The sequence below is a fragment of the Haliotis rubra genome, unplaced genomic scaffold (genome assembly GCF_003918875.1).
Source record: "Haliotis rubra isolate DU_JTF1 unplaced genomic scaffold, ASM391887v1 Scf28, whole genome shotgun sequence".
Classification (NCBI taxonomy): domain Eukaryota; kingdom Metazoa; phylum Mollusca; class Gastropoda; order Lepetellida; family Haliotidae; genus Haliotis; species Haliotis rubra.
In genome coordinates this window covers 645,068-668,927 of record NW_025766891.1, presented here as the reverse complement: position 1 = coordinate 668,927, position 23,860 = coordinate 645,068, and the positions used below count along the sequence as shown (strand labels likewise).

General features: G+C 39.6%; 1 long non-coding RNA gene across 1 annotated transcript; it reads right to left on the bottom strand.

Moving 5' to 3' along the window:
- Positions 1–844: 844 nt before the first annotated feature.
- On the bottom strand, positions 845–21,673 carry LOC124281115. Its single transcript, XR_006899850.1, has 4 exons — positions 21,582–21,673; positions 11,597–11,886; positions 2,407–2,472; positions 845–1,031 (listed from the first exon to the last, which is right to left on the bottom strand). It is a non-coding gene; the product is annotated as an uncharacterized LOC124281115 (long non-coding RNA).
- Between the last annotated feature and the right edge of the window lie 2,187 nt (positions 21,674–23,860).

The following is a 23,860-nucleotide window of genomic DNA, read 5'->3' as shown; positions in this document are numbered from 1 at the left end:
TTCTATAGCTATGTTTCGATTGTCAGCATTCAGATACGGCATTTTCCCACTTCCAATAAGTCGACAACATTTGACATAATGTTGCCTGACATTGGACATTTTATTGTCATTATCACTGCACATGATTGTCACAACTTGCATGCACATTCTGTTTTAATATCCTTTCCATGATAATTTCACGGAGTCTGGTTTTTTTAAACGGATGCGTGTGTGTCTTGCATAGTCTGGCATCATGACATCAGACATGAACCATCGCTTCCGGTCAGTCAAACATTGATGTCGTTACTGCTGAAATGGGATTCTTACCAGCTGACTGGTATGGGTAAACTGAAATACCATTCAAAGTAGATCTAATTTACATCCATTGTGGATTTAGAGAGACATTGCATCAGAGATGAGCCATCGCTTCCGGTCAGTCATATTGATGTCGTTTCCACTGATAAGCTCCATCGTCACAGCGCGGTAATATTGCAGCACCGATATGCCAAACATAGGGAAGACAGGTTGTCGAAACTGTGTATCCAATACAGCTAAAACAACCTGTTTGGCAACATCAATAAAGACGATCCTCCCTCTCCATACATCAATGGCAATCCCAAACCAGAGGAGTCTCTGTGTCCCTGGAGTGTGATGTTTACTGATCGTGTGGCACACGACTAGTCTCCCTTGTTGCCACACGGATTTGCAGATCATTGGTCTGTGTAAGCTGCAGCAGTTCACAGTCACACACCAGTATCGGGGATCAACGCTAACATTGTAGTTACTGTCTACAAAGCCTTCCTCAGCAATACCCATCTCTAGGATGGAATCTCCAGATTCCAACACACCATTAGCCATCCTCACACCAGAACGTGTCTCCCAGTATTGTACACCTCTGTGGTGGTTGAGACTGCAGGTGCTGATGGTGCCACGGTACTGCATCAGCCCATCCCAGCTCCAACGTGGTGGAGGCCGGTTTTCCAGACGACCCCTGGGAGTTACAGTGCAATATCGTTTGTTGGCGAGACCTGGGTGCATACGTAGTACAGGACCTGCAATTAATGAAATACATCAAAAGCAGAAAAATAGTTTACAGCGAACTCAATGGGAACAATACGTTTAGTTCGTTATATCCGTAGTTCGCTACATGCATTTCGATGAAAGTATAGGCAAAAGTCGGGACCAAAAAAAAAGATCACTTCGACATATCCGTCAGTTCGTTATCAGCGTGTTCCTTAGAAACGTAGTTTACTGTTCAATGTGCACTGTGCATTATAGAACAAACTTTAAGGATAACAACATCTTTTTATTCGTGAGTGCATGTTGTTATCCATAAAGTTTCGACAGTGTTATATTTTATCATAGAGAAACTGATAAACTGAAACTCGACAGTTTGTTAAAGTTTGTTCTATATTGTACTTCCCAACTTCTAAAATGCCACTCAAAGAAGTTGCACTGTGCATTTTCAGTAAGGCGTTTGAGAAATCTTTCTGTTTGCATTCGTTCAAATATATACAGTGCTAAAATCAATATATACTTTTTGAATCAGTTGAGTTCATATATTTATTCATACAATATATAAATGACAAACTGATGTATTCAGAAGGCAAGTAATGAATTCTTGTTGTTTTTCATTATAATATATAGTACTAGGTAGGGGTGTCACGATATACCAATCTCACGATACGATACGTATCACGATTTTAAGGTCACGATACGATACGGATCGCGATACATAATTTTCGCGCCTTTTCATAACATTACCTTACCGACAACGTACGCGCTCGCTGATTAGTCCATCAACATAGTGTAGCCAATCACAAAAGCTGTTAGTTTCCAAACTATTTTTTTAAGTAAAGCTAGCTACATCTATTTATAGGAGCGGTGTCGTATAATTTTACTATCAAGACTTTGAAGGAGATGGATATAGCATAAAAATTTGAATCGATAAAGTTTTAAAATAGGAATCGATACACGCAAGCATGTATCGCGTATCGTATCGTCAGTAAAAATGTATCGATGCATCGATACATTCGCGTATCGCGACACCCCTAGTACTAGGGTAGGGTCTATATACCTATATGTCTTTTTAACGCTGTTTCTAAGCGTGACACGCCCCTGTGATCGTATCTACATCGCAAACGATGACATGTTCTTGTTCTATAAACATCATCAGCCAAAATTGTGACTGATGTATGAAGACATGTCGACACATTTACTATCTTCATACACAAATGAATAAAACAATGGGTTTTTAAACAAAAATGTCCTTTTATATAGTACTAGGGTAGGGTCCATATACCTATATGTCTTTTTTAACGCTGTTTCTAAGCATGACACGCCCCTGTGGATACGATGTAAAGACGGACGACGAGTCTGACGCTGCTACAATATAAATATAGGAGTAAGCACTCTGGATATACTCACATGTTACAGGAATTAGACGGGTAGGTTCATGATAAGTAAACGGCGACGCTCGAAATGGAAATCCCTCTGTCAAAATAACAAGGAAAAACATTACACAGATGTATGCTTCATTCATATATATTATTATATGGGTATTTATATAGCGCTATAGTCCATTCCACATGCATGCTCAAAGCGCTTCTTTGTTTGTCCCTTGATCTTTGGATGTCAATCTCAGCGGCACATCATATCATCAATCTCAACTCCCTGGGGATTATACAACTCTTGCTGCCACTAGGTGCACCGAGTTAATGTGACTTCCCCATACCCTGAGGATAAGATATGAATCCAAGGTTGGACAGACCTTCCATTGATGCTTGCTGCCTCAAAAGAAAGCTGTGTAACTATTCTTGGTAATGTAGAACATGCTTTATTAAATTCAAAACCATATCATAGCGTTACAGATGTTATGCCTTTAGTCCAGTTCACTACATATTAATTAAATATTTCCTCGCCATTTGGAAAGCGGTAAAAAATAACACGTTATATTTTGATTACACTTTCTCAGTTAAGTACAGATTCATCAAGCACTTTTGTTAGGTTGAGTCCCCTCCGGGATTCGCACCTAGGTTCTCAGTGTGAAGCACCTCACCGCCTGCACGCAACGTTATCGATCTAACAACCTATTAACTCATGTATAAAATACATTTGAGGTAATCTCCGTAAAGGTGAGTATTTTGCAATGCATATTTTAGCAGTTATACGTACGTATAGCATGATCGTGTTGTGAAGTCGCCACGTGTGTTCTCGATTCTCCATTCGTTTCCTAATGAAACAGTTCATCTCAGTAACATTGTGTGACATGAATGAATTTGTAAGTTAACATCATGCTGTATAATGTTTTAACCTCTGGAGTAGTATCTGCAAACCCTTTAAACTACGTGTAATATCACTGACGAAATGACCCGTGAAGGTCCGGGTTAGAATGAACCTTCAGTAACCCATGCTTGTCGTAAGAGGCAAATAACGGGATCCGGTGGTCAGGCACGCTGGCTTGGTTGACACATGTTATCGGTTCCCAATTGCGTAGATCGATGCTGAAGCTGTTGATCACTGGATTGTCTGGCCCAGATTTGATTATTTACAGACCGTCGCCATATATCTGGAATAGTGCTGAGTGCGGCGTAAAACTAAACTCACTCACTCACGGTGTAAAACTAAACTCACTCACTCACTCACTGACGAAATACTAAATGATAAGACACATTTTTATTCCTAGAGAATCTGGTTTGGTTAACAAGAAGAACTCTGCTTATATCAATACCTCACCAGTACATATATCATTTAAACAAAATACACAAGAACTGGATACAAAAAACGACAAATTAAATAATATATGTGCGTTGTAGGTGCTTATAAACCTTGAGCTTTTGAACGTGCCATATACCAGTTTGAAATATATACTCACTATGTCCTCAACGGAAGATGAACACCTTCTATAACTTCGAGGTGAACCTGCATAGTTCAAAGCATTGTCAATAGCTGGAAATAGTGTTTAAATATTAAAGCAACCAGCGTAATTTGTATAAAATATATATCTCAAATTTATGAAAATTTGATGGAATTTGGAACAACTATTAATCCCCCTCTGAACAAAATGTATGACTCTAACATACCCAGATCACCTAGTCATCAACAGTCATCCAGGTATGACATACCCAGATCACCTAGTCATCAACAGTCATCCAGGTATGGCATACCCAGATCACCTAATCACCAACAGTCATCCAAGTATGGCATACCCAGATCACCTAGTCACCAACAGTCATCCAGGTATGGCATACCCAGATCACCTAGTCAACAACAGTCATCCAAGTATGGCATACACAGATCACCTAATCACCAACAGTCATTCAGGTATGACACACCCAGATCACCTAGTCACCAACAGTCATCCAGGTATGACATACCCAGATCACCTAGTCATCAACAGTCATCCAGGTATGGCATACCCAGATCACCTAGTCATCAATAGTCATCCAGGTATGACATACCCACATCACCTAGTCATCAACAGTCATCCAGGTATGGCATACCCACATCACCTAGTCATCAACAGTCATCCAGGTATGGCATACCCAGATCACCTAATCACCAACAGTCATCCAGGTATGACATACCCACATCACCTAGTCATCAACAGTCATCCAGGTATGGCATACCCAGATCACCTAGTCATCAACAGTCATCCAGGTATGGCATACCCAGATCACCTAGTCATCAACAGTCATCCAGGTATGGCATACCCAGATCACCTAATCATCAATAGTCATCCAGGTATGGCATACCCAGATCACCTAGTCATCAACAGTCATCCAGGTATGGCATACCCAGATCACCTAGTCACCAACAGTCATCCAGGTATGACATACCCAGATTACCTAGTCACCAACAGTCATCCAGGTATGACATACCCAGATCACCTAGTCACCAACAGTCATCCAGGTATGACATACCCACATCACCTAGTCACCAACAGTCATCCAGGTATGACATACCCACATCACCTAGTCACCAACAGTCATCCAGGTATGACATACCCACATCACCTAGTCACCAACAGTCATCCAGGTATGACATACCCACATCACCTAATCACCAACAGTCATCCAGGTATGACATACCCACATCACCTAGTCACCAACAGTCATCCAGGTATGACATACCCACATCACCTAGTCACCAACAGTCATCCAGGTATGACATACCCACATCACCTAATCACCAACAGTCATCCAGGTATGACATACCCACGTCTCCGTGATTAGTTATCACAATGACAAGACCTATTCCCGTACTGTATTGTGCAGGAAGTGTACAACAATGCTAGTCACAATGACAAGACCTATTCCCGTACTGTATTGTACAGGAAGTGTACAACAATGCTAGTCACAATGACAAGACCTATTCCCGTACTGTATTGTACAGGAAGTGTATAACAATGCTAGTCACAATGTCAAGACCTATTCCCGTACTGTATTGTACAGGAAGTGTACAACAATGCTAGTCACAATGACAAGACCTATTTCCGTACTGTATTGTACAGGAAGTGTACAACAATGCTCGTCACAATGTCACGACCTATTCCCGTACTGTATTGTACAGGAAGTGTACAATAATGCTAGTCACAATGTCAAGACCTATTCCCGTACTGTATTGTACAGGAAGTGTACAACAATGCTAGTCACAATGACAAGACCTATTCCCGTACTGTATTGTACAGGAAGTGTACAACAATGCTAGTCACAATGACAAGACCTATTCCCGTACTGTATTGTGCAGGAAGTGCACAACAATGCTAGTCACAATGACAAGACCTATTCCCGTACTGTATTGTACAGGAAGTGTACAACAATGCTAGTCACAATGTCAAGACCTATTCCCGAACTGTATTGTACAGGAAGTGTACAACAATGCTAGTCACAATGACAAGACCTATTCCCCTACTGTATTGTACAGGAAGTGTACAACAATGCTAGTGACAATGACAAGACCTATTCCCATACTGTATTGTATAGGAAGTGTACAACAATGCTAGTCACAATGTCAAGACCTATTCTCGTACTGTGTTGTACAGGAAGTGTACAACAATGCTAGTCACAAAGACAAGACCTATTCCCGTACTGTATTGTACAGGAAGTGCACAACAATGCTAGTCACAATGTCAAGACCTATTCCCGTACTGTATTGTACAGGAAGTGTACAACAATGCTAGTAACAATGTCAAGACCTATTCCCGTACTGTATTGTACAGGAAGTGTACAACAATGCTAGTGACAATGGCAAGACCTATTCCCGTACTGTATTGTTCAGGAAGTGTACAACAATGCTAGTCACAATGACAAGACCTATTCCCGTACTGTATTGTACAGGAAGTGTACAACAATGCTAGTAACAATGTCACGACCTATTCCCCTACTGTATTGTACAGGAAGCGTACAACAATGCTAATCACAATGACAAGACCTATTCCCGTACTTTGTAGTGCAGGAAGTGTACAACAATGCTAGTGACAATGACAAGACCTATTCCCGTACTGTATTGTGCAGGAAGTGTACAACAATGCTAGTCACAATGACAAGACCTATTCCCGTACTGTATTGTACAGGAAGTGTACAACAATGCTAGTCACAATGACAAGACCTATTCCCGTACTGTATTGTACAGGAAGTGTACAACAATGCTAGTGACAATGACAAGACCTATTCCCATACTGTATTGTACAGGAAGTGTACAACAATGCTAGTCACAATGACAAGACCTATTCCCGTACTGTATTGTACAGGAAGTGTACAACAATGCTAGTCACAATGACAAGACCTATTCTCGTACTGTATTGTACAGAAAGTGTACAACAATGCTAGTCACAATGTCAAGACCTATTCCCGTACTGTGTTCTCATACTATTTTTTACACGGAATGTAAGACAACATTTGGCACTATGTCAGGACGTATTCTCATACTATGTCGTACACGCAATGTATGACAACATTTTGCACAATGTCAAGACGTATTCTCATACTATGTTGTACACAGAATGTAAGACAATATTTGGCACTATGTCAAGACGTATTCTCTTTCTTATTTCAGAATATTTACCACAGATAAGTACGACGTGGACCTTGTCTTCAACTTGGTTTATGACGACAGAGTGGCTGTAGAGGCAGAGCCGTGTGATCATATGGTGCAAAAGAATACTATATATTTAAAACTCGGATCCATGGCAGGCCTCAAATCCGTGGCGGATTTCCAAATCCATGTCTAGTTGCCGTACCTACCCTAATCTGTGGCGGATTTCCTACTCATCATCGTTAGAACATTTCAGCTCGGTAGAATAAGGGTTAATGGCATTTCATTTATGTGTTTCTAACTTACTGATACCCCTGGGCCTAGATTTTTGAAGCTCTGTTAGCACTAAGATCGTCTTTCGATATTGCTAATGTTTTCACGACTATCAGAGAAACTAAGAGAGCTTCGAAAATTTAGGCCATGCTAATTACCGAATACGTTTGCTTTTTCTTCCTTGTCCGGGTGGTTTTGGGTAAATTCACTGCACTGTTGAATTCCTCACATTTTACATTGATGTCAAACAACACCTTAACAGCTTCCAGGAAAACAGAGCGGCGAATGCTTTAATAAATGGCCGCCGATCTCCTATGGTCCAGTGCGTGGTTTTGAACAATGATTTTTACCATTTCTTCTTTGGTGCAACATGGCCGATGCGGGGTGTCTAAATCGACACTTTTCTTAAAAATCACTTGTGATGTTTCGTCAAAGAAATAATTCTCAAGGATCCCTGCCATATTTCCGCGAGCGCGGAAAGGTGAAAAAATATATAACTGAGATTACAATAACCCTAACCCTTATCCTTACCCTAACCCTAACCCTAACCTAACCCTAACCCTAACCCTAACCCTAACCCTAACCCTGCTGGTATCCGGTATAATGCATTCTTGCCTCCACACGTATCAAGTTTTTCCATGTCGTTCCAAAATGTTTCTGCGCTGGGATCTTTTGATTTAAGAAATACAGTTCGCTCTACCACCATGTATAGAGAAATAAAGCACACTTTCGCCCTGAATTAAACTAGCGTCCAAAAGAAATGCCACCAAACAGTTTTCTTCACTAAAACACAACAAAAGACTGTTTTTCTTTTCTAAGATGCCAAATTTAATACTTTCTAAGGGTAATTACGATTAATCAAAGGCAGAAAACAAACGACGGTGTCGGTGACCTGAATTAAGAATCCTCGCACAGGGCTAACTGGCGCGCTGTTCAATTGATATGTCTGCCCCCCTACGGTAAGACGAACGTTACCAGAAAATTCAAACGATAAACAGTTTGATGACTGTGTACGTTCGGATTAAATATCTTCTCAAAATTATTTTTATTACATCTGTGATTAACGTAAACCATATGGGGCAATATGAACGTCGCATTTCTACTACCAAAGTAAGTTTAGATCAGTACATTCAGATGAATTCTAACATGATCAAATGGATTATTTCATTTCTAGTTGACAGACAACAATTTGTACAGGTTAATAATGTGAAATCATCAATTGTAAACACATGAACTGGCGCTCCACAAGGTTGCGTTATTTCACCAATTTTGTTATATTGTACACCAATGACTGTGAATCCAACACAGAGAGTTTACCCACTCAAAAATTGAGTTGCACCAGGTGTAAGTTCAGCTAATAGCTAGATTGCACTTTGTAATATTGGGTTGCACCAGTGCAAGTAACAAAGTACTAAATCGAGCCCTGCTACCCCTCCCCTGCATGACATAATGACATATATCTATAACTTCCGCTGAGATGTCTTACAATATTTAGTACAAGTTACATGATAATTTAACTGAGTGAGCGAGTAATTTCACCTGATATTAAAATTAATTTATGCATACGTGATCACAGATTCCACAAGGGCTTTGGTAAACAATATGAAATATCGTACTTTGGCCAGGGTAACCTTTCCTACATTAGGTGCACTATTACAGTTAACCCGCTTTTGACATACGCGGAGATAGCTTACTTAGATCTGGCAATATGTATTGTACAATTAATTAGTTGGCTGACAGGAGATTTTACTATGTTTAGTCGGATTGCTATGAGAAGACATGTCAGTGTTCATTCGTGACCAACTCGTGTTATTCCGGGACAAGCCGAATACCGACTCGTGCCCCTCTGGAAGGATTTCATATTGGCGCATGAACATCAGAACTACTTTAAACAAGAACGATAACTCTATCCCTGTTTGGTTCCAATGTTTCTAAAAATCACCGAAGCACATGTACATTGCATTGCTAGGTTGTTGTTTTGTTTTTTTTTTACTTATTTATTTTAAAGAATTAAACCTCTTTGATACAACTAAAAGAAAGCATAAACATATTTGTTAAAGACATACTGTATTCTAATGTAATCATTTCCAGCTGTTCACCTTATATTTCCAATTATGTTAATTTTCTTAATAGGGTTTAATCATCACAAATGGGCATTGTTTTTATTGAATATACAACAACAACAAAATTCAGCTACAGTAAATCCCAAAGCAGATACTCAAAAATGACTTTAAGATATTTCTCAAGCTGAACATTCGTGTAACCTTGCTGTCACAACCCTGGTGGAATTTTAAATGAATTCGCTGTAAAACATATGAATGACCAAAAAACAGTCAGACTAAAATATTCCAGAGCTATGAAATATAAGCCCAATGTTAAAGATTAAGGTTGATTAGTTACATACAAATACGATATTATTGTTTTGAAACTCGTAGCGATTATAATTACATTTCCTAAAATTGGTCGAAGCGCACGTACAATCTCCATAGCAAGCCCGCAAGATCGTCAGAAATACACTCAGTTGGACCCATGAGAGCAGTTATGTCAACAAAAGCACGTGCGTGTATTTGAATCTCTCACCGTCAATCGCATGATTCTTATCAAAAACTTCATAATAGGCAGCAAAATCCTTTTAGCTACGTTCTTTGTACTTTCAATATGACGATATATATTTTTCATGATTCTTTAAAATGACATCATGCCATAAACGATTTAAGTACTCGGGATTATTTTTATCAAAGCACCGCGCTCATTTACGCGCGTTCTGATTGGTTTGTCGTATTTTCGCACATAACAATTATCGAGTGGGGGACGAGTCTTCTTGGAGGTTACGGAAAGGGGCGAGTGGTGACGAATGGTCAGTGTTTTGATCGCAGCGCTACCGTAGATGTTGACATGACTTTCTCGCTTGAACTTTGTCAATCCTACCTATCGGAAGTTGCGTCTCAAGAAACTTCAGTACAACACATTATATTGAATAAATGACACATATTCTACATGTTTACATATACCTCATATGCTTATTGTGGCTGAGACATTGTATCAGGCAATGACAGACGAAGAGGCGTGTTATTCGCATGCCCACCCCCTCCACAAGCTCTGCAGAAGACACATTCGTCACCACTCGCCCCTGTCCGTAACCTCGGCTGGCCCGGAATAACACGAGTTGGTCACGAATGCAGAAGACACTGTGAGTTGTATGTGACGTAGCACATAAGCCCCGCCCACTCATACATTTTCTACACTAAAGACCATTGTAGGTTTAAGGGCACAACAAACGTCTGCTTCTTACATCCTATCAACACTGAAGGTATAAACAAAACATATCAACAGGTTTCCGGGAGATATATCGGCAGTATTTGTTGAGAGAACAGTTAAAAAACAGTGTAAGTCAGAATGGTTTTATCTCATGCAGACAGAAATCTCCACAAAACGACATAAAGTACAAACTTGTTACACCAAAAGGAGAAATGTTTGTTCGTTAGTTTTTAACACAACACTCAGCAATATGTCCAGAAATATGGGGGAGGTCTGTAACTAGTCGAGTCCAGACCAGACAATCCAGTGATCAACATGAGCATCGATCTACGCAAATGAGATAAAACAAAAAGCAGAAATGAAAGAAGTCAAGCTGAACAAAAACGGAAAACATTTCATTTCTGAGAGAAGTATGCAACATTGAAAATATCATACCAATGAGGTGAATATTTCTCAGATATTATACTGGACAAAAATAGGTAGCGATATTGGTGTTTTTATGATTAATATTTGATCAGATTGTCAATGAATAAATAGATGATTATTCATAATTTCAAAATTTACATATATCCCTAACAGTATATTATTGTTTGTATTGCTTGGTGCCTACTAGTACATCTTCCCAACTGATCATGAAAAATTAAAATTGAATAATCAATTCTTTCTTATGCATTAGAAATGGTGTTATAATTGAAATCAAACGTTAACAACATTTTTTTAAATGCGTTCATACCATATATAAGGACAGTTTTTAGCAAATTAAAAAAAAGATTTTAGGTAATAGTTAAAATGAAAGGTGGATGTAATGTACTTATCAAATCTAACAACAACAAATGATAAAATAATAGCTATACATATTCAATTGTATCAGGGGCGGTGGGGTAGCCTAGTGGTTAAAGCGTTCGTCACGCCGAATACCCGGGTTCGATTCCCAGATGGGTACAATATGTGAAGCCCATTTCTGGGGTCCCCCGCCGTGATATTGCTGGAATATTGCTAAAAGCGACGTAAAACCAAACTCACTCACTCAATCGTATCACCTCCGACATACCTGTGTTGCCATCAACATTTTCAGCAAATGTTTTTGGTTCGCATCACCTAAGCTGAGTCCTTTGAAGAATGTTTTGTAAGCATTATCTCCTTTCCTCTTTAGAATAGCCAGCAGCTCCCTGTTCTGGCCGGTCACATTTGGTTTCTTGGCGGCTATGTTACTAAGGTCCTCAGAGCTCAGCACCCCTACTTGAAACAAGTAGTCTCTGATTGTAATATCTAAATGTTCTAGGACGAACACGTAATTCTTTTGAACTCTTGCGCTCAAATTCATAATGAAGGTAAGTATACCTGCAAAAGAAACGTGTTACATGGAAACGGTTTACAGAGAATTAGGTTTAGAGAAAACAATAGTGATACTGAATCATTCCCAGTTCAGCTGAAGTAACTGGAGCATTCCCAGTTCAGCTGAAGTAACAGAAAGCATTCCCAGAGTTAATAAAATCCTTCCCAGTGTAACTGAAATCATTCCTACTGTAACTGAAATCATTCCGTTCAGCTGAAGTAACTGAAATCATTCCCAGTATAACTGAAATCATTTCTACTGTAACTGAAATCATTCCCAATGTAACTGAAATCATTCCCCGTTAACTGAAATTACTCCTACTGTAACTGAAATCATTTCTACTGTAACTGAAATCATTCCTACTGTAACTTAAATCATTCCTAGTGTAACTGAAATCATTCCCAGTTCAGCTGAAGTAACTGACATCATTCCCAGTGTAACTGAAATCATTCCCACAGTAACTGAAATCATTCCCATGGTAACTGAAATCATTCCTAGTGTAACTGAAATCATTTCTACTGTAACTGAATTCATTCCCAGTGTAACGGAAATCATTCCCCGTATACTGCAATCACTCCTACTGTAACTGAAATCATTCCTAGTGTAACTGAAATCATTCCCAGTTTAACTGAAATCATTCCCCGTCAATTGAAATCGTTCCTAGCGTAACTGAAATCATACCCTGTGTAACTGAAATCATTCCTACAGTAACTGAAATCATTCCGTTCAGCTGAAGTAACTGAAATCATTCCCAGTGTAACTGAAATCATTTCTACTGTAACTGAAATCATTCCCAATGTAACTGAAATCATTCCCCGTTAACTGAAATTACTCCTACTGTAACTGAAATCATTTCTACTGTAACTGAAATCATTCCTACTGTAACTTAAATCATTCCTAGTGTAACTGAAATCATTCCCAGTTCAGCTGAAGTAACTGACATCATTCCCAGTGTAACTGAAATCATTCCCACAGTAACTGAAATCATTCCCATGGTAACTGAAATCATTCCTAGTGTAACTGAAATCATTTCTACTGTAACTGAATTCATTCCCAGTGTAACGGAAATCATTCCCCGTATACTGCAATCACTCCTACTGTAACTGAAATCATTCCTAGTGTAACTGAAATCATTCCCAGTTTAACTGAAATCATTCCCCGTTAATTGAAATCGTTCCTAGTGTAACTGAAATCATACCCTGTGTAACTGAAATCATTCCTACAGTAACTGAAATCATTCCAAGTGTAACTAAAATCATTCAATACTGTAACTGAAATCACTCCTACTTCAGCTAAAGTACCTGAAATCATTCCTAGTGTAACTGAAATCATTCCCAGTGTAACTGAAATCATTTAAATCATTCCCACTGTAACTGAAATCTTTCCCAGTGTAACAGAAATCATTCCCAGTGTAACTGAAATCATTTCAAGTGTAACTAAAATCATTCCCAGTGTAACTGAAATCATTCCTAGTGTAACTGAAATCATTCCAAGTGTAACTAAAATCATTCAATACTGTAACTGAAATCACTCCTACTTCAGCTAAAGTACCTGAAATCATTCCTAGTGTAACTGAAATCATTCCCAGTGTAACTGAAATCATTTAAATCATTCCCACTGTAACTGAAATCTTTCCCAGTGTAACAGAAATCATTCCCAGTGTAACTGAAATCATTTCAAGTGTAACTAAAATCATTCCCAGTGTAACTGAAATCATTCCTAGTGTAACTGAAATCATTCCCCACTGTAACTGAAATCATTCCCAGTGTAACTGAAATCATTCCTAGTGTAACTGAAATCATTCCCAGTGTAACTGAAATCATTTAAATCATTCCCACTGTAACTGAAATCTTTCCCAGTGTAACTGAAATCATTCCCAGTGTAACTGAAATCATTTCAAGTGTAACTAAAATCATTCCCAGTGTAACTGAAATCATTCCTACTGTAACTGAAATCATTCCCCACTGTAACTGAAATCATTCCTAGTGTAACTGAAATCATTCCCAGTGTAACCGAAATCTTTCCCACTGTAACTGAAATCATTCCCAGTTTAACTGAAATCATTCCCAGTGTAACTGAAATCATTCCTAGTGTAACTGAAATCATTCCTAGTGTAATTAATATCATTCCTACTATAATTGAAGTCATTCCTAAAGTAACTGAATCATTCTCAGTTCAGCTGAATTATCTGAAATCATTCCCAGTGTAACTGAAATCATTCCTAGTGTAACTGAAATCATTCCCACTGTAACTGAAATCACTCCTACTGTAACTGAAATCATTCCTACTGTAACTGAAATCATTCCCAGTGTAACTGAAATCATTCCCAGTGTAACTGAAATCATTCCTTGTGTAACTGAAATCATTCCCACTGTAACTGAAATCACTCCTACTGTAACTAAAATCATTCCTACTGTAACTGAAATCATTCCCAGTGTAACTGAAATCATTCCTAGTGTAACTGAAATCATTCCCAGTGTAACTGAAATCATTCCCAGTGTAACTGAAATCATTCCCAGTGCAACGGTGTAACCTAGAGAGAATAATGTAATCGCCGTGTATGTAACATAATGTTTTGGTGTTCACTGTGAAAATCCTATGGCATAATGCTTAACCTAAACCCAGTTTAAAAGCAGGGCGTAAACAAATTGGAGGTGACGGACTGAAGAACATATACCCTGTGAAATCTCATATTCAGGGAGCCCTGAAGAAACAACCAGAAATACATTATTATGCTAAACTATAGAATTAATCAATTATGCACCATCTAAATCAACTTTATTGATATCAAACTTTGCTCGATGTTGTAATCGGAGGGCCCAGGGAGCACAACTTTGAAGTTGTTGCAGTTATGGTTCAACAACACCAAGGATTTGAAAGAACATAAAAGCATCAGTCCATATTGAAAAGGACATCACTTAATATGTCAGTCCACTTTGGATCAGCAAAAGAGCTTTCATTCCAAGCATGTTCAAGTACAGACGGAAGTAAATTAATTTTCAGCACCCGAACTGATATGCTTCTCTGTTTCGTTTAAGGGACAAATCAGACTATTACATACTGGACTCAATATTGAGTTGGTGGTATCAACAACATGGTGGCATCATGGAATTTACCCAAAGATTAACTTTTAAAACATGACACACAAACGACAGCCTCAGGTCTATTTCGTTGTGACAATGGCTGTGGCAAGTCCTCTGTTATACATTTATGTCCCTTTCAATTATTATATTAAAATATTGAATATCAAGAGCAGGTAATTAGAGATCATCAACCACTGGATGAAGGAGTAAGACTGTACTCTGAATTATCATGGTCCTCATTATACAGAAGTTGATTTCCAGAAATGCTTCCCCGTCATGGGGCGGTGAGGTAACCTAGTGGTTAAAGCGTTCGTACAATGTGTGAAACCCATTTCTGGGGTCTCCCGCCGTGATATTGCTTGAATATTGCTAAAAGCGGCTTAAAACCAAAGTCACTCACTCACACACTTCCCCGTCATGTGTATCATTCCCTAAATACCCTTCGATATGTTTTCATGTTATAGTCTCAATATTTCAAGGCGTGATGTATAAGGTTGAAGGTTAAAAAAAAATTCAGAGGAATGAGGTCAATCCTTTTCTAAGATTGCAACATAAAGAAAAACAGCAAAAACATTAAAAAAACAAAAAAACATTCAGCAAATCCTTTGTGTTTTTGAGAATGAGCATGGTATGAATTGCTCTTGTCTAAGATACTTTCTGTGAATACAAATAAAGTCATTCCTTGGTAGCTTGTTAGATTATGGTTGTTTGAGACGTGTGTTACTATAACTGATTCTATCTCATGTTGTAGAGATCATTTATGGAGTTTTGCAATCCAGCACAAAAGAATAACGGATGTGTCTTCAGGATGATAGTTGAAAGTTCAACGCTTATAGTATTGATACGTGGTTAAAAATAATCATCACTGTTTGGTTTACCTTTATCAGAGATGTTAACAACAATAATATTAATCTAAAAAAATATTATATATACATAATTGTGTGTTTTGTGCATTATATCCAGAGACACTTTCTTTTTTATAAAATGCACCAAAAACAGCAGATAGGATGTAATATATACATCACATCCACCTCTCTTTTTTTTTTTCTTCTTTTTATGTATTCAGATTACTTGTTATTTGTCCCGTCGAGTGAGTGAGTGAGTGAGTGAGCTGGGTTTAACATCAAGACACAGCAGTATTCCGGTTGTAACAAACATCTCGGCGTGTTAGCCTATGTGGGAAACAAGACAGAAAGTAACACAGGCCTGTCCTCTGAATAGATTACTATAGAATTATTAAACTACTCTCTAGGCCAAGAATGTTTTCCAAAAGTTTTATGGAATGACATGTGAAGGTATTTTCCAAATTCTACGCATCAGTGACAAAAAAGTATGTCCAATGAAAATCCAAATTTGGCTTGTACCCTACATTCCTGTATTTGGTAGGTAAACAATTGACTCGCCTTTGTATGTGTTTATAACGAGTGTTACCTGTGCGGCAGGATACGCTCCCGTTTTCGGGGACACTTGACACCGTCACTATTTGATAGTGATTCATGAACGCATGCTCGTTGGAATCGAACATATAGAATAGTTTGTTTGTTTCTGGTTTAACGCCGAACTCAGCAATATTCCAGCTATATGGCGGCGGTCTATAATCAATCGAGTCTGGACCAGACAATCAGGTGATCAACAGCATATATACTCTGTTGTTCATATACTGATAACATCTGGCAGTGGCTACCAGAAAATGTTATATAAAATATCTCCATGTGCAGAAAGACCTTCAATCCTTAAGATAAGACTTCAGATATCCGGGGGAAAATGGATTTGAAGATGTGTTTTGAAGATGTGATCTGATCTTTGGAATGCTGCATTTGCATTAAAATATCCAACAGTCTCCAGCACGAAGGATAAAATGGTCTGAGGAACGAAGATGTGTCTGGCTAATTGTAAGAGTTGAACAGAAGAAATAACAAGAGGGCGTTGCGTACACTTGTTTGAATTTCACACAGGTAGGGTGAGACCGAAAAAAAAAGGACGGGATTCAAATGATGTTTTACTGGATTGTCATGAATGGAATTCTGAACTGAGCGTCAGTGCAGAGAGTAGTTAAGCATAATTAAGCATTATCTACAGATTCTACCTTCTTGTATTCTGTACATCTCTTTCACTCTGCCGTAAAAAGCTTCTAATTAACGTTTTGATGTAACCTCTGTACACTTTTCTAGCCTCTGCCTGGGAATTCAAGGCTTTTGAAATTGTCTACACTTGGAGACACATGTATGAATGATCAATATATACTGAGTCAAAAAAGAAACTTAACATTCTTTCTTCAGGGCACTATAAAAGAACAAGAGATGGTAAGATGGTTACATTGTTATTATTTCATTGCTGAGATCTGTGTGATGTACTCGATACACTGACAGTGCCATAATCAGTTCCATTAGGCTACACCGCCGTTCCAAAACATGGGTATCCAAAATGTCAAGTCACAAGAATAAAAATGCGAAATTTCTCAGTGCAATATCGTGTATGGCCGCCCCGCGCATTCACCACTGCCAAACACCGTCTCCTCATCGACTGCCTGATGCTTGTGAACACGTGGTTTGGGATTCTGCGCCCTTGCTCTTGCAAGGCAGCGTCAAGTTCCTGCAAATTCTGAGGTTGGTTCCTAAGACCTCGAAGCCTTCTCCCAAGTACATCCCAAACGTGCTCTATTGGATTAAGGTCAGGGGACCTCGATGGCCAGTCCATGACGTTGATTCCAGCGTTTTGAAGGAAATTTCATGTCAACATCGCGGTATGCGGCCGAGCATTATCATGCTGGAACTGTAGACCTGGGCCATGAGCCGCCATGAAAGGAACGAGTTCAGGGGTGAGCACCTGGTCGCGGTAAGCAGGAGCTGTGAGGTTTCCACGGATGACCAGAAGTCGGGAACGGTTGTTCCTACAGAAAGCACCCCACACCATGCAACTTCCGCCCCCGAATCTGTCGACTTCCTGTACACAACATTGGGCATACCGTTCACGACGTCGTCTCCAGACTCTATGCCTGCCGTCCGCGAATCTGAGGGTAAACCTGGATTCATCGCTAAAGACGACTCGATTCCAGTCTCTCTGGGTCCATCGGCGTTGGGCCCACAGCAGACGTTGACGTTGATGAAACGGCGTCAATATTGGCCCACGAAGTGGACGTCGAGAATGTAGATTGGCAGCCCGCAACCGATTTCGAATGGTCTGTGAGGACAGTCGACCTCTAAACATCTCAGCCTTGGTTCGTGTAGCCGGCAGAAATCTGTCACGTAGGTGACGTAGGACGATTTGACGGTCTTCTGCTCGTGACGTCACACGTGGACGACCCGACCTTGGGCGATCAGAAGTGGTGCCAGTTTGTTGTAGACGACCTCGCAAGTCATACACAGTACGACGGCTGCATCCCATTGCTCTTGCGACGTCAATAACTGATCTTCCCGCTTGCAACATGCCAACGGCACGTTCACGTTGCACATTTGACAATCGTGGCATTTCAAGTACCGTTAGAACTGTGGTTTAAAAGTGTTTTTTCAATTCTTGAGGCCAATGCAAACACGTGCATATGAAGAAAACTTCGATGCGAAGATCACGTGATCGACTGCACGTGCAAAACCTGATTTGGCACTAACGTCATTTGCACGACGAATGGATGGGTTTGAGTGGTTTTGCTAACGTTTTTCTAGAGTCGAAAGATAGGGATCCCATTTCGGATACATAGATGTATCATCAGAGAAAAAATATTCATTATTTTTCAAATTTCATTTTGTGAAGTTTCTTTTTTGACTCAGTATACATAGTAGTTATTTCCTTTGTTTTCTAGCCGTGAAGATCCGGGTTAGAATTGATCTTTCAGTAACCCATGCTTGTCTACCCGAGGAGATCCGGGTTAGAATTGATCTTCAGTAACCCATGCTTGTCGTAAGAGGCGCCTTCAACTACCACACGGCAGGGCAATAACACTGGACGAGAAAGCGATAGCACAATGCGAGAATGTAATAGCACAATGAAGAGAAAGCGATAACACAATACGAAAAAGCAATAAGATTAGACGAGTAAGTGATGGCACAGACGAGCAGCGATAAGATGAGACGAGAAAGCAATAACAGACGAGAATAAGATGACATGAGAAAGCGATAACACAGACGAGAGAGCAATAAGATGACACGAGAAAGCGATAACACAGACGAGAAAGGGATAAGATGATACGAGAAAGCGATAACACAGACGAGGAAGCAATAAGATGACATGAGAAAGAGATAAGATGATACGAGAAAGCTACAACAGAGACGAGAAAGCAGTAAGATGACACCAGAAAGCGATAACACAGACGAGGAAGCAATAAGATGACACGATAAAGAGATAACACAGACGAGAAAGCAATAAGATGACACGATAAAGAGATAACACAGACGAGAAAGCAATAGGATGACACGAGAAAGAGATCAGATTACACGAGAAAGATATAACACAGACGAGAAAGATATAACACAGGCGAGAAAGCAATATGATGACACGAGAAAGCGATAACACAGACGAGAAAGCAATAAGATGACATGAGAAAGAGATAAGATGATACGAGAAAGCTATAACAGAGACGAGAAAGCAGTAAGATGACACCAGAAAGCGATAACACAGACGAGAAAGCAATAAGATGACACGATAAAGAGATAACACAGACGAGAAAGCAATAGGATGACACGATAAAGAGATAACACAGACGAGAAAGCAATAGGATGACACGAGAAAGAGATCAGATGACACGAGAAAGATATAACACAGACGAGAAAGAGATAACACAGACGAGAAAGGAATATGATGACACGAGAAAGCGATAACACAGACGAGAAAGCAATAAGATGACACCAGAAAGCGATAACACAGACGAGAAAGCAATAAGATGACACGAGAAAGCCATAACAGACGAGAAATTCGTGCCCGTATCATACTATGTTTACGACACTCGTGCCTAAATATCGGTATATCCCTCTCTCTCGCTCGGGAAATACCAACATTTAGGCACTCGTGTCGTAATAGAGAATACTACACGAGTTCTCATTACATACGAATTATACGAAACGAGTGTCCTTCCTATGGTATCTAACCGAGAGAAAGCGAGGTCAGATATCATAGGAAGGTCACGAGCTTCGTATAATTCGTATGTAATGAGACCGAGTGTGGTATTTTATTTACTACCCACGTCTGACATGCATTAAATTGACAAAATAGCGTATTTTTGTTGTTTTTTTTGGTTTCAAACCGAAACCGGTTTCATAAAGAGGTTGCGGAAGAGTTTTGCATCACGTCACACTGTAATGACGTCACTGCCTTGGTATCCTCGTTTCCAGCTGCTTCACTCGGCTAACATTACTGGTGGAAACATTGCATTTATGTTTTTCGACGGATATAATGTCTCAGTTCGACTTACAATTAAACAGCGACACGGCAACGTTCGCAATGTTTACATTCCCACAATGCATTAAGTTGTAGAATGAATGAATTCACGTGTTTGTTATGAATGAAAAAAATAGTTACGTCAGAATGTGACCTAATTGAGAGGTCATCGGTTATCTAATCAAATCGTTAGAATCTCAGGTCATGTCGTTACGACACAGGTCAACGCGATACGACACTCGTGTGACGTACGATATTATTATGCAACTATCAATACGTTGACCTCGTGGGTAAAAAAAAATAGTATGACATGGGCACTCATATAATATCCTCTCTTTATTATAACCATTTATAGGTGGTACAGGATGTGGGGATGGGTGTTGGGACATGGGCTGGACTGTTTTTCCTTAAAAGAGAGTTGAGTTTTTTTCTGTTTCAAATTTTAACTATAAAGGTAATATTGATTTTTTTTCTCAGTTCACTAAAGCAAAGTGCTGTTCAGATGCAGGTGATACACTGAAAAACGTTCAAGGATTTCAGCGAAAACTAATTGATTGTTTTATGGACCTAATGATGAGTCAGCGAGTGGCGAGTCATGGCCATACTCTCTAAATAAATACAGGGGCGGTGGGGTAGCCTAGTGGTTAAAGCGTTCCCTCCTCACTCCGAAGACCCGGATTCGAATCCCCACATGGTTACGATTGTGAAGCCCATTTCTAGCGTTCCCCACAGTGATATTGCTGGAATATTGATAAAAGTGACATAAAACTAAACTCACTCGCTCTTAATAAAAACAAATCGATCACATTCCATTCTTTAAAAGAGTCTTACTATATCATGGCTGAAGAGCATTGCAAGACACCCTCAATCATTGCTGGTGTTAAACATGATTAGTAGCAAATGACTATAAACGGCCATCAAGGTGTTGCCCGGCAATGTTCTTTTTTGTCCTTTGAGTTTTAATCAACTTGCATGGTGTCCTATATAAGTACATTGTACTTGCATACAGTAGCATGACAAACATGCCCGTGATAATTGTGTTATTGCAGTTGCTTTGTGTTGATATTTCTATTTAGGAATAAATGGCCTCAGACAAGTTGGAATGATGAAAACTTTACAACTTCCCTATAAAAGGACAATAGGAATGAGGAATACAAATTAAAACCTTAAAACCACAATTAAGTAATTGTGCCTGAAAGGTTACAATGATATCATTAAAACAAAGATATTTAACGAATAAAGATACTTACTGGGTTATTTGTGTAATGTGGAAACTCGCCTGTTTCACCGTCAGCCTATACTTGCGTTCTGTTTTTAACACACAATGCGGGGGTCATATCACTGTAGCCTGTTAAAAGCATGCGCAACTCGTCTATTAGCTGATCTATACATACCAGAGTGGTCGACATAGTGACAAACCTTTTTTTCACACACAGTTATCAGTGCTCTGCGTGTTTACAGATAGTGGGTCTCTCTAATATACTACAGTGACAGTCTAATCTTTTGTCGTTGAAATGGTAGACCACACTGGCTGCTGTTTTGAAATTATCTATTTTTTATTGTGAACTTTGAACTTTATTTATTCTTGGGACTTTATGAGGAACAATAAATCTTAACATAAAAATCCGAAACAAATAACTATGGGTTTTTTCAACAACAAAAAAGAAGAAAATAATCTGAAACATCTGACGTTGGGCCATTTCAGCTGTTGAAGTTGTAATCAAAAATAACGAAGAGGGGTGAGAATATGAAGGAGAAGATCGTCTCCTTTTCTTATCTTGTCTGAACCAAGTACAAACATTCACCCACATTTCACTGTCATTTTGTGCCCAACTCTGGCAGCCTATCCTCATTCTCTCCTAAGATCCGTTTTAGAAACTCGAAGGCTCCATAATACTAGAAGCTTCCTTCATAAATGCATGTACAGGGGCGGGTACAGCTTTTTGAGAAAGGCAGGTTGCATACTTCATTTTCACGAGAGTTTCCAAGGTCATTTAATAAACTTTCCGGAAAAAAAAGGGGGGGGTTGGGGGGTGCACCTCTGCACACATACACACCCCACGCCCCTCTGCATCCGTCTGTTATGTAACGTCTATATAAAGGCATGTCAGTCAATGTTACAAGTGTTTCAATCTGTGGGCACAGCAATGGTTTAACAATACAAGATACTTCTGACCGCCTCCGTGGTGCAGTGGTTAGAGCGTCCGCCCGGAGAGCGGAAGGTCGCGGGTTCGATCCCCGACCGCGTCATACCAAAAGACGTTAAAATATGGTACTTGTTGGTCCCTGTCTGGCGCTCGGCATTAATGGGTACAACAAGGACTGCTCGGCTCGGAGTCAGTATAATGTGTCTGAGTGGGGTATTCATGCTTCACTGCGGCATGGTATCTCAGTGGGCTAGCACTATAAAACCAGCTTCAGTCTGGGCTAGTACAAGCATCCGCACATACACATACACACGCATGCACGTCGTCATTTGAGCGAAATATTCTCAAGCACGACGTTAAACCCAATTTCACCTCACCTCACAAGATACTTCTGTCACGGGAATATATATAATACATGAGGAAATGCGACTTGTTGGAAAAATATAGATGGTACATGAGTTTACGTTATCAAATCGTGAGTGGAATTACTTCATGACATAATCGGGTTAGAATTGGCCTTAAACAATAAATGCTTGTTGTAAGAGGCGTCTAACGGGATCGGGTGGTCAGGCTCGCTCTGATATGGTTGACATGCCATCGTATCCCAATTACGTAGATCGATACTCATCACTGAATTGTCTGGTCTAAACTCCATTATTTACAGACCGCCGCCATATAGCTAAAATATTGTTGAGTGCGGCGTTAAACAACAAACAAACAAATAATTTGCGAAACGTGGTACAAATTTAATACCTTTTACACTCTGATAATACTCACGAGCAGGGCATGGTGAGTGAGTTTAATTTTACGCCGCACTCAGCAATATTCCAGCTATATGGCGATGGTCTGTAAATAATTGAGTCTGGACCAGACAATCCAGTGATCAACATTATGAGTATCGATCTGCGCAATTGGAAACCGATGACATATGTCAACCCAGTCAGCGAGCCTGACCACCCGATCCCGTTAGTCGCCTCTTAAAGGTCACATGCAACGTAAAACACAACTTTGCAGATTCTGATACCTTTCGGTATGGACTTACCGAAACAAATCGTCAAAAAATGCAAATTCAACTTTTAAAGTTGAAACATAAGGCGATGAAAAAACCCGCGCGAAATCGGAGTTCAAACGTTTCACTAATTTTCCCCCCGACTTTTCTGGGGAAAACGGGTTTCAACAGCTGGGCTGCGCTCATAGCACGTGCGCAGTGAAGTAGGTTCGCGCAGCTTGGAAGCGGTTGTCCGGTGAATACTCGGTGAAGGCTTTGGTGTGAGCTATTTTTCTAATGTTTTGTTGATATCTCACAGGCGCGAGCTTTTTATATGTTATGACAGTAAATTAACTGTTTATATAATTTCATTTGTCTATTTCACCACACGTTC